This window comes from Diadema setosum, chromosome 19, assembly GCF_964275005.1.
Source record: "Diadema setosum chromosome 19, eeDiaSeto1, whole genome shotgun sequence".
NCBI lineage: Eukaryota > Metazoa > Echinodermata > Echinoidea > Diadematoida > Diadematidae > Diadema > Diadema setosum.
Genome location: NC_092703.1, coordinates 15,259,745 through 15,272,490, shown reverse-complemented (window position 1 = coordinate 15,272,490; position 12,746 = coordinate 15,259,745).

Below are 12,746 nucleotides of genomic sequence, written 5' to 3'. Positions count from 1 at the left end.
ATTATATTCAGATTTACTATAGTTTACATTCCATAATTGTCATTATCTTTTACTAACTCGTAAGTAGAATAATTAAAGATCATAATATCTCATTGCCATTCTTGTGGTTATTTTTTTGTGTGAATGCGATTTAGGGAATAAGTTATCCCTGAGATTTCAGTATGAATGATTTCAATTAATTTATCGAAGGAAAAACTACATTTTAAGATGTAGAGTTTTGCACTCAATCCTAGTTTGATGTGAATTTAACGTATTTCACCAACTCAGCAAAGGTTAAGCACTCAAATGCTATTTTTTGAAATACGGTCTTATTGAATGACCAACCGATTCATCGCAAAACAACCCGTTACTAACTATAATTGAATATACATGGCCTATAATTTTCTGTGTTTTACTATTCGGGGCAGTTTCTTTGTTATCACAGCGCTTTTGGCACGCATCAAAACTAGATTAGCCATATCTGGTACATCAGTTCAGTTTAGAAATGAGCAAATCCAATGCAACATGACTGCCCACGCCAGCACACACATAAACACGTCCACATTTTTTTTTTTCTGTTTTGCTTAAATGACTAGTAATTCTTGTTTGTGATTTTTTTTTTCTGCACTTGACAATGATGTATGAAACATAGGAATTATTCAGAAAAAAAATCAAAAACAATGATTTTCATTAAAGATTAGTAAAGCGTAATATTGTATAACTATAAGTAGCTGCACGAATGTCCTTTGTTATTATTATTATTTTGCTTTAATAAAGCAAAACATCAAATGATTTTAACACCAAACGGTTTTCAAATCAACGATACCAAAGATGAATTGTGAAAATCAACGAAGAACAAGTTACAATTTGGAGATTTTTTTTTTCTTCTTCAGGGAAATGTACATCCCCAAAGATATACATTTCATTTAAGAACTAACAAGTCTTAAAGTCTCAAAAAGGGATTCATACACAATGTTTATCTTAATGCAGAAGAAAAATACAATCAATGATATTTCACTCTTTTCATATTAATATAGAGATGAAACTGGTGCTTCGTGAACCCTATATATCCTTCAAATTTGAATGCAAATTCGAATTCAAATCAAAATTTCATTTCCAATATTACATTTTCCTGTTACAATTAATATATATATATATATATATATATATATATATATATATATACACACACATACTTTATTCTAACGATTTCATTCAATTTCATTACAACGAATTTCAATGCAATCCAAGTTTTGTAAAGCACGGAGCTTTTTCAGCTTTTGCGGTTGCTTTGGGCATAAAAGGAGAAACGTTTATAGTTACGTTCAATTTATTCACTGGTGCTGCAATATAATTATAATGACATTATAATGGTTTTCTTTTTCATGTCTGCATTGACATCATTACAATTTGTCTCTTTAACTAGTCTGACCATCACCATGCATCATCATCATTCAAGTTCAAGTTCAAGTTCATCATCATTATCATGCAGTGAATATTCATATTCTACATACTCTGACAACAAAAATATGGGTTCATTTTAACGAGATTTATGTCTATTTGATAACGTGCGTATAGAACTACCTGACAAAAACAAAAGGAAGTTAAAACACAAACCGCAGCAAAATTGTAATTATTGTATGGTGCTGATTTTTTTTATGGCACTCATGTAAAGATCACATGTATTTTCATTCACACGTTCACGAACGGACAATCGCACACGCACAGACACGCGGTGGAGAGTTAGTGAATGGGATGCGCGACCGTCTGAGAGGCAGTCATGTTGGACTAATGCCACGGTCATTCAGAAACCGCGGGAAGAACCCCAAGGACTGGCTGATTTTATGATGAGCTCATCGCCCACTCATTACTCAATAGCAGCATTGTCAAGCAACTCTTTCCTTACTCAAAGAGATCAAGAACAAACCTGCATGGGAGAATTTTTTTTTTGAATGATATAAAAAAGAAGTAAAAAAAGCTATATCTCCACACGGTCTCTTGGCTTTTAATGCACCCCGACTTGCTACCCATTCAGCAGGTCGCAAAAAACAAAAAAAAAAATCATGTAACTCCTTATTCACTGAGTAGACCTGTCGTCATCTCTCCCAGTATTATCCCCTGTCAGTTATGATGATATAGGTTTTGCCGCCCAATTTCATAAGTTTTGCATTCGAATTAATGAAAAGGCGTTCAAATTCAAGCGATCTTGGACACTGCTCTACTCTCATGGTTTATTTTAATTCTTTGAGCATTCAAAATCCATGTCATTCTTTTTAGATTTCACTTCATTCAATTTAGAGTAAAATTCATTCAATTTAACGACTCAAAGTTGACATTCAATTTCGCGCCAGCTGGATAGACATTCATTTTCATCCCAAATACCAGTTTCAATTTAATTTATAGGAATACAACTTCGCACTTTCAAATTTCAAATTCAATCAACATAAGAAGTTCCCATACGTTTCTACATGTCCTTTCTTTTTCTGTCTGTGATATATTGGATTACTGTATACAATTACATACGTTTCATTAATTCTATTCAGTTTAGTCTATTAATTTTATCGTCTATATAATGTTTCATTTCATTTCATTTCACACAGGCATGTTCACATGCGTGTTTTTTTATTTTATTTTCATTTCCAATTAATATACACAGGTAATACACTTCAAATGATTACATATCTTGGAACATAATGATACATATTGGTTATTAAAAGAACTTCATGGAAATGAAAATTGAGGGGCTGCTAAAAAGCGAACTTGTATAGTGCAGTCCCCTCACTTATGTTACATTACTGCAATACATAAATTATACATGGCTTTATAACACAATACAAGGATACATGGGATTGTACCGTACAAGCTAATCATTGGAAGTACAGTGTATACAGCTTTCATTCAATCGAATCGGATGGTAACATGAAGCATACGCTTTCACAAATACACATACATCTTGTCTTCCACCCTCAAATTACCCCCTTACATTATTGATGTAACATTAAGGGAATGGCTAGGTTTTGTCTACATTCAATTTTATGTGTTCATTCCATTCGTTCCTTCTCCGTGTCCATATCATATTAAGTTGCCACAATCGTCTCAGCTGTAGACCTGTTTTACCCAAGGGTTTTGCCAGTGATATAGTCTTGCTAGTTGTCATAAGCTTCGCCAACAAATACTTTCCGTATTCGAGATATTCATGTATACTCTTCTCCGACAGCGTTAAAGTCGTAGGTTGACATGTATGTGTCTAATAAAAAAGGAGTTCAACGAGCCTTCATCAATTGGCTATAATTAGCTATCATAAGGCAAAAGCCCTATTTCAAGATATATTAACTTTGCGTATTCAGAAAGATGAGTAACTACAAAGAATATGAGAAACAACGAAAAACACTGCCTATAAAAATGTTGCAAATGCTCACCTTATCGTGAATTTAGATTCCTTAACCTTCTTCACGACGATGCTTATAGGAATTTGAATGCGTTGCACGGGCTTTTATCTTAATTTGAACGTCCCTTTTACATGTTTATTTGAGAAACTCGTGAAATCGCATTCTGATGAGATTAAATTGAATGAATCAGTTAATTCTTTCAATGTTGATTTCGGTGATCATTCAAATTTACTCAAACTTGAATAATCACATGTTAAATCGAATGCAAATCTGATGACATTGAAATAAAGATTAAACAAACTTCACTTCGCCGTGTATTGTGTTGTTGTTTGTTGTTCAAGTCACATCGTCTAAATTTTGTTTAAACTTGATATTCCAGCTATAATGAGTCATTCACTCGGGCTTTCAGCCATGCCCGAAGTAACCAGTGTGCCATCGGAAGTGCCAAACGGTCAAACCTTGTTTTGTGTATACAATACCATCACAATGTGGGTAATCCCCGATGAAGGTACATGAATTAAGAGAGAACGATTTCTACTTGCACATACTTTGAGAGTCCCGTCGCTTTGGCATCTAAACACATGAACAGGAAACTCATATTTTTTTTTAAACAAAAACGTCTTCAGATACTTTTTATGGAACATTTTGGAAGAATATTTGCTCCGATGTTTTGTGTCTGTAACAATACCAGCTTCGGAAGATACTGTATAAAGTAGGTCGTTTCCTACCACTTTGACCTGTTAGTACAGTGCACTCCCGTTATACCGAACACGGTTATAACGAAGCTCTCGTTACAACGAAGTACAAATTCAGATTCCAAAATCATTTTCTCCATATCTTTACATAGGCCTACTTTATTCTGCGACAAAAATGAAATTTCGATATAACGAAGGAAAACTGCCGGTCCCGAGGACTTCGTTATAATGGGAATGGCCTGTTTGAATACATTTATTCTGCCAATTTTCTTCTGGGGTGGAAGTATTTTTGCCCTTCATATCTAAATTTATCAGGACTTAGGATATATTTGCTGCAGAAATAATAATCTTGTCATCACCAAACCGGCAACTCCTTAGCTTATTGCATATTCCATAAATTTATTGAAGAAGACTGAATGGAACTGTCGAGATTCATTAAATCTGAAAAAGAAGTCATTATGAAAAGGGAAGGAATGCAGTATTTTATGAAATGTGTTGCAAATTAAAGGATCAGTATAATGATAATAATAACAATAATGGTAATGATAATAATGATGATGATAATAATAATAATAATAATAATAACAATAATAATAATAATAATAATAATAATAATAATAATAATAATAATAATAATAATAACAATAATAATAATAATGACTTATTTTGCACCAAATGCACTCTGTAAAGTGCTCCGTATGAATACTATTATCACCCTGGTCACTGAAGCGTCGCCAACATTACTGTTCGTGGGTGACTTTTTTCTGTTTTTGTTTTTGTTTTTGTTTTTTGTTTTTCAGTTCGGCGGACATTTCAACAACAACAACAACAACAACAGCAAAAGAGAAGAATTCCTCTTGAGCGTTTTCCGCATTCTGGGTCGTGATTTGCTTGTCATTTGTTCTCGAAAATATCTAGAAAGCCTAGTCATTTGCACATGGCCTAAGTCTCTCCATTGGATTTGTGCAACACATAATATCTCGTAAAGTCTCGTATTTCTAATTATGGAACATTCATAGTTTTGCTTTGTTTAAGAATTGAAATGATACCGCACGGAAGAGTAATGCCGCATCTTTTGACATTTGGTTAGCATGTCTTCTTAAAAGATCGTTTCCAAACATGTCATGCATAGATTCAGCGTACGTTCAGAGATTAGTGAAATACTGATGAGAGAATGTTTAAATGCTGTGTTATTACTGCCCTTTATAGATTGGAACGCTACAGCAATTCGTACTCATATTTATTTATTTAGAACGATGTAAAGCTGATATAGCCTAGCAGAGCTGTTACATACCTCCTGACATAATCTCGAAAGATCACTTTTCTCTTGATTTCAGTTTCTTCTGGAGGAGCTTAATTGGATAGGTATACTTAGTGTCCTAGAGTCGGCGTTTGTGTGTGTGTGTGTGTGTGTGTGTGTGCGTGTGTGTGTGTGTGTGTGTGTGTGTGTGTGTGTGTGTGTGTGTGTTGTGTGTGTGCATTCGCTGAATATCACCTCAATAGGCGCGGTCAGACTGGCAAAAGATTGCGAAGTTTAAGATCGCGATCTTTAAGATCTCGAAGTTTTGCCAGTGTGACCGCAAACTTCCCGCGAAACTTCTCGATCTGTTTGCGGGCGGTGCCTCCGAAGCGCGAGGCCATTGTCATGTACAGATGTGCATTGTTACGTCACAATCACTAGCCATCGGACGGCGCACTCTTTCTTGCGCGCGTACCAATACAATTAAACTTCTCGATCTTTTGCCAGTCTGACCGCGCCTAGTGTTTGCGGAAACTTGCCCTTTAAGTTTCCACACTGCAGATCCTCGTCTCATCCCCAGTTGTTGTTGTTGTTGTTCATTTTCCATATGTGAAGATGGCTGGATAGCCCATATTCAGCTACACTTAGCTGGTCTTCCATGGGGTCCAGTTGGATGTGGGGTGGGACCACTTCACCGGGTTAGACACCCTGCTCTTTGCGATGAATGAATGAAGCGGGATCTTTTACGTGCATGAGCTGTGACTCTCTCATACGCGGGACCTCCATTTTATGTCCTATCCGAGGGACAGAGTGTTTTGCCTCTTGCTAGAGGGGACGGTATGTTTACACACAACATTGCTCAGTCCAGACTCGGGTTCGAACCCGGGCCGCGTGATCGTGAGGCAGACGCGCTACCGATTGAGCCAACTCACCGCCCAGTCTATATAACTCCTTAAACATCAGCAGAACGCACGAGGAAATGTCGGATGGCACAGTTTAATATTCTCCATTGCCGTAACTTGGGAGACCTGAGCCCTTTGAGATTTAACAGACTCTGATTTGAGGGTACAATCATTATTATCGTTGCTGAGTTGCTCTATAACGACGGCGTGCATTTTGTCAAGAGTGCGTTAAAATGAAAGGAGACCGTGCACCCGAAGGAAGACGGTGATAAATCTGGCTCACCTGCAATTACAGAAAGATGACAGAAAACGATTATATATAAAAAATAAAAAAAAATGACCCAGCATCTTCAACGGCCTCTAGAAGGTTATTACAAAGGATACTATAATCACATAATAGGCAATTGTTAGGTGAGGCGGCGTTTTGGACACGAGGCAGTCGTGGGACGGTATACAGCTATTTAGTTAATAGTTCTGTGATTTTGGTACGACATAAATTGTTGTGGAGACCTTTATTTTTTATTCATTTTTTTTTTTTTTGGGGGGGGGGGGGGACGGATTTGAAGCCGTCACTCCAACAAACAACAACCAACAATCACAGGAAACATGACAAAACGGTTGAATGTAATGGTTCCGTTACGTTACGAAATCATATTATTTTTACATTTTACTTCTTCCTGAATGGGTGCTATTTTAATTCAAGAAGATAGTTTGGGGGTGGGCAAACTCCTGGCAGAGGGAGAGACAAGCCGGGGTAGGATAAAGGGGCGGATCCAGGGAGGACCGCAACCGGCGCACGCCCCCCTTTATTTTCTGTTGAAACAAAAGAAATAAAAAGAAAAAATGGGGGGGAGGGGTGCGTGCGCCCCCCTTTAATTTTGTAAACACGCCCCCTCTTTACGGAATTCCTGGATCCGCCCCTGGGATGTTTTTATGAGTTCACGAACGGATAATAGCTTCCTCCGTGTAAGTTCACTGTACCTCAGGCTATGTTATACAAAGTGATTACCATAATTGAGCAATCAAGCACACGTTTATATGACAAAAATTTCGACCTTTTTCGTTTGCTTAAGGGTCTGATATTGGGGAATTACTGCTTGGATCAGTTATCTTTACACGAAAAAAAAAAAAGTTACTCGAGATACTGCCATAATGTGTCCCTATGCTAAGCTGAGACTAGCTTTTGAATATCCAAGAATCTATCCAAGTTTTTCTCATTGTGTTAAAAATCTTTCGTGGAAAAAAGAAAAGTCGACAGATAATGATCAAATCACAAAGGACATTGTAGGAACTATGCGATTGTTTTTTATTTCATTTAGATGTATTGTGAAGCATTTCAGACTTCAATATTTGAAAAGGAGGAGGTTTCCCTTTCCAGGATTCTTTGTGCATTAGATTGGAATAATCTTATCGAAAAGCAAAAAGCGACGAATGAAAAGAACTACAAGCGACGAAGCGAAAAAAAAAGAACTTTGAGTTTTGAGTCAACATAAATTACCAGTAGGAAAAACGTGCAAAAAGTTCTGAAATAAAAACAAGTTATTCATATATGTTTCGCTCATCTAATCTTTCTGTATATCAATGATGAAATATGACACCCATGTCAGCAAAATAGTCAACCTTCGACGAATGTAAAACAACGATTAGTCCAGTCAAAATATGGAATGACCCAAAACTAATTGCAACAGAAACCATTCCACTTGCATTTAACCTGGAAGAGCTATCAAAACAACATATTAAAAGTTCCCTAAATTCGAGAGGTGGATCAATGCCTAATTTGCATAAATTCAAAATGGCCGCCATAAAACCTATTTATGCTTATATCTTGGGACACAGAACCCATAGAAAGTCAGTTGTTGTGTCTAAACCTATGTTTTTTAGGTCAAGGAGTACAATTATGACATCAGTAATATCTTAAAAGTATTTCTTTGTACATAATTTGCATAAACTTGCATATAAATGCATTCCAAATGGCCGCCATAATGGCCTTTTAATATCTCCGTACATAAGACCTGTAGAAAGTAAATTTTGGTGTCTATATCTATGTTTTTCATGTCAATAAACACAGTCATGATGTCAGTAAAAAGTAACTCAAAAAGCATTCCTACATGCATAATTTGCATATATAATTACATGCAGAATGGCTGCCAAATGGCTTGTACATGCCCCTATCTCTGATTATTTCATCCATAAGTGGTTCCCTTTGTGTCTCTTATCTTCACTGCCAGGAATACTTGCTGGAGTACCTACATTCAATAGTAAATCAATGAAAATCTGCATAAATATACATATAAATATAATTATTCAAATCACTAATATGAATTCATTTCTACTTTTAGGATATACATAATCAAGCAACCTGCACAATGTTGATTGTGATGCCTGTATCTATTAATTCAAGGGCAAAGAACATTTACATTTCACAATCTTAATGAACATCCTTACACCTAGTTGCATGAATTTCCATGAATCTACAAGTAGTTTTAGGCCTACTCTACCACCCATGATTTCCTCAAATAATTAAGCCTCTGGACAATAATCAGTGTAAACAGTATTGAACAGAACCGATTTTCACTTTAACTTTAACTTCAATTTAGCTTCCAAGTGTGCCCAATAGGTACAGAAAGATTGAAATCTTTGAATTGTTTAATGCATATTTGTAACTACAAAATACTTTCTTCTTTTTTTTTTTTGCAAGAAGGAGAGTACATCAATTCATTATGAGCATGTTTATCTATGAGTCTATATACAAAAGTTACATGAGTTTGGTATACAATGTAGTAGATATTTTGGTCATATATTGGTGCTTTGGTCACTCAATGACTTTCTGAACAAGAGACCCATGGGTTTAGAGCTCACCTGAGTATCTCAAGTTTACCTTCCATGCGGTCTTGCAGACTGTTACCTAGACCGAACACATCAAAGTTGGAAGCCTTTAGAGATCTCCAGGGCCCAGGAAGACATGACATCCATATGTTTTTATTCCATGACACTGGCAAAAACACCTGCCACGTCTGTAGAAAATGTGCGTGTTTCCAAAAAGAAGATAAAAACTTACAACCGGTCCCTAATGAATTAGGTATGGCAGCGACCAAACCGGGGCACTCCTGGATCTGCCATGAAACATTTGAAAGTACCTTCTACAGTATAGGGTCCCTGTAATCATGGCCTTTATCCTTTTACCCATTTCTGATTCTAGAGGGAAAAAATGCTTTCAAAGATTCCCTAATTTGAAGGATTTTTGGCATCTTGGAGTCAACATGGGGTTCATGGTACTCATGTGACTAAAATTAATGATATGATATTCTATCACCTGCAAAATGCAGTAGAAAAAAAGATGACCACACTTTTCGTGAAGATGAAAGTGTAAAAATTGGTCCCTTATTTAGTACAGGCCCAAAGGGGATCACCCCTGAATCTGTCATAAACAATCTTACGAGTCCATTCACTGATGTATTTACTCAAAGCACTTCTGCTTTTATAGAAGTAGATACTCTAACGCTATTTCTTTCAGTGGTTGATGGGCTGCTTTCAGACTGGTTTTTTTCCAAAATTTCCCGGTCTCCCTCCAGAGTTTGTAGTTATCCCGCTATCTCTCTCTCTCTCTCTCTCTCTCTCAAGATTTTTTTTTTTTTTTTTTTGCACATGTCACAATTCAACACCCAAGAGTCATACGGCCCATGAGCTTGACACTAAAAAAAATAAGGCCCATGAGTCTGACACTATAGGCAATAAAAAAAGAGCCCACGAGTCCGACACAACGCAAACAAGGCTCTTCAGTTTGACACAGAATTATTAAAGCAAAGAAGACCAAAGACCATTTTTTCAATGCTGACCTCATTGACTTGTGGGAAAACCCCAAATGTTTAAAGCAGAAGAACAGATACAGGGATGATCCCCTTCGGATCCGAACCAAATTAGGATCATCTTCACATTTTTTTTTTTTTTTTTTTTTAGGGGGGAGGGGGGGTCCACACTGCTGAGGGTACTTTCAAGTGTTTCATGGCAGATTCAGGGGTGTACCCTTTAGGCCGCAGCCAGGAATAGTTTATTGAGGACCAGGTTTAAGTTTTGATCTTCTTTTTGGAAACACGCATAATCACATTTTTATACAACTTTGGCAAGTGTTTTCGCAAGTGTCATAGAATAAAAACATATGGATGCCATGTCTCCATGGGCCCTGAAGGTCTCCCAAGGCTTCCAACTTGGTGTGTTCTCCCTAGGTAACAGTCTGCAAGACTGCATGGAAGGTAAACCTGAGATACTGGGGAGCTCTGAACCCATGGGTTTCTTGTTCAGAAAGTCATTGAGTGACAAGGCACCAAAATATGACAAAAACAATTTCCACACCAAACTCATGTAACTTTTGTTTATCAACTCATATATAAACATTCTCATAATGAATTATTGATGTACTCTCCCTCTTCAAGAAAAAATTGCATGTATGCATTAAACATGAAGGCAAATTCTCACATTGTATGCAAATCTGAGATGTTTGGAGTTAAAGTTAAGTGACAATTGGTTCTGTTTGATACTGTTTACATTGATTAATGCTCAGAGCCTTATTTTAGGAAGTTATGGGTGGTACAGTACTTGCAAATTCATGCAACTATATAGGTATATAAGATAATCATTAAGGTTGTCAAATATAAATGTTCTTTGCCCAACATTGTATGTATATGTATGATAAAGGAGTGTATTCACATTACTGATTTGAATAATCATATGATCTGATTCTGATTTTATTTCTGAATTTCTTTTTCATACATAAATGAAGTACAAAGTCAATTATAATAAACAAATTGAGCACAGTATATGAATCTGACAATTAAAGCAAATAAATGATTAATTCAAATATTCAACTTTTTCCCTGATACAATTCAAAATGAAAATAAACTATTTTGTGCATACATTTATGCATACATAAGTTACAGTAATATCTCTTGCTCAAAGACAAATCAGGCAATTCTTGATGTACAGAAATTCAGGAGACAATAGTCATAACTTGATAAGCAAGCGCTTGACGAGGACAATGGCCTCAGAAATGATTGTCTAAACAATACAACATTATAGGAACATAAGTCACTACTCACTGAGTGGCGATAAGGAGAAAGGGAGGGAAGAATGAGGGGAAAAGGTGCAGTAATTATATGTATAGTTATGCAGATTTTCATTAACTTACTCCTGAATGTTTAAGGTACTGCAGCAATTACTCCTGGCAGTGAAGATAAGAGACACAAAGAGACCCACTTACAGATGAAATAATCGGGCATGTACAAGCCATATGGCAGCCATTTTGCATATAATGCATATATATGCATATTATGTATGTAGGAATGCTTTTTGAGTTACAACTGAGATCATGATTGTGCTCATTGACGTGAAAAACATAGACATAGATGCCAAAATTTACTTTCTACAGGTTTTATGTACGGAGATATTAAAAGGCCGTTATGGCGGCCATTTTGAATGCATTTATTTGCAAATTTATGCAAATTATGTACAAAGAAATACTTTTGAGTTATTACTGATGTCATAATTGTACTCCTTGACCTAAAAAACATAGGTTTAGACACAAGAATTGACTTTCTATGGGTTCTATGTCCCAAGATATAAGCATAAATAGGTTTTATGGCGGCCAGTTTGAATTTATGCAAATTAGGCATTGATCCACCACTCGAATTTTAGGGAACTTTTAATATGTTGTTTTGATAGCTCTTCCAGGTTAAATGCAAGTAGAATGGTTTCTGTTGCAATTTGTTTTGGGTTGACCCCCCTTTTTTCATATTTTGACTGCGTGGACTAGATGATTTATGCTTTGCTCTGCACGCTACATTGATTAGCCTATAATCCCTCCCACGTCCCAACGGATTCGTGACATGTCACGGCGCACAGGTGAATTGGGTTTTTTAGGAAAAGGATGCGGGCACACCGCAGTCCCTCGATGAACTTGATTCGACCTCCACAAAACCTTGCCACTCTAATTTATACTCTGTGCAGAAAATTAGCCCTTGTTTTATCAATTTCTGGGCTCTACTGTTTGTTTACGTATTGTTGTTGATGTGTTGTTTTTTGTTTTTTTTGGGGGGGGGGAGGGGAAGGGGGTGTCTTTCTTTTTTTTTTTTCTTTTTTCTTTTTTTGAGCCAATCGTTGGATGTTCTGATGTTTACTTTCTGAATTACGTGTCCGCCACGTACTGACGCTTCTTTGCAGAGTATTGTAAGCTGTAGCTCTCTGGCCCTGGTTTGTGAGGAAACCTCATTCAATTTTTGAACATCAATATATTATTATGATATAAAGTATCAATACAGTATAATACACTTATGTACTATACATTACACACACGTCTGGCAATCACCACTACATATGCTTGGATATTTTATGTCATTTTGTAAAACTGTATCCGTTGAAGGTCCTTTTTGTTTTATTTTTGTTTTGTTTTGTTTTGGTTTTTGCGCCAATTTAAGTCTGTTCCGATTTCCAATTTTTTCGATTTGCAATGTGATGACACTGTCATTAGTTATGATGGAATTCGATAAAC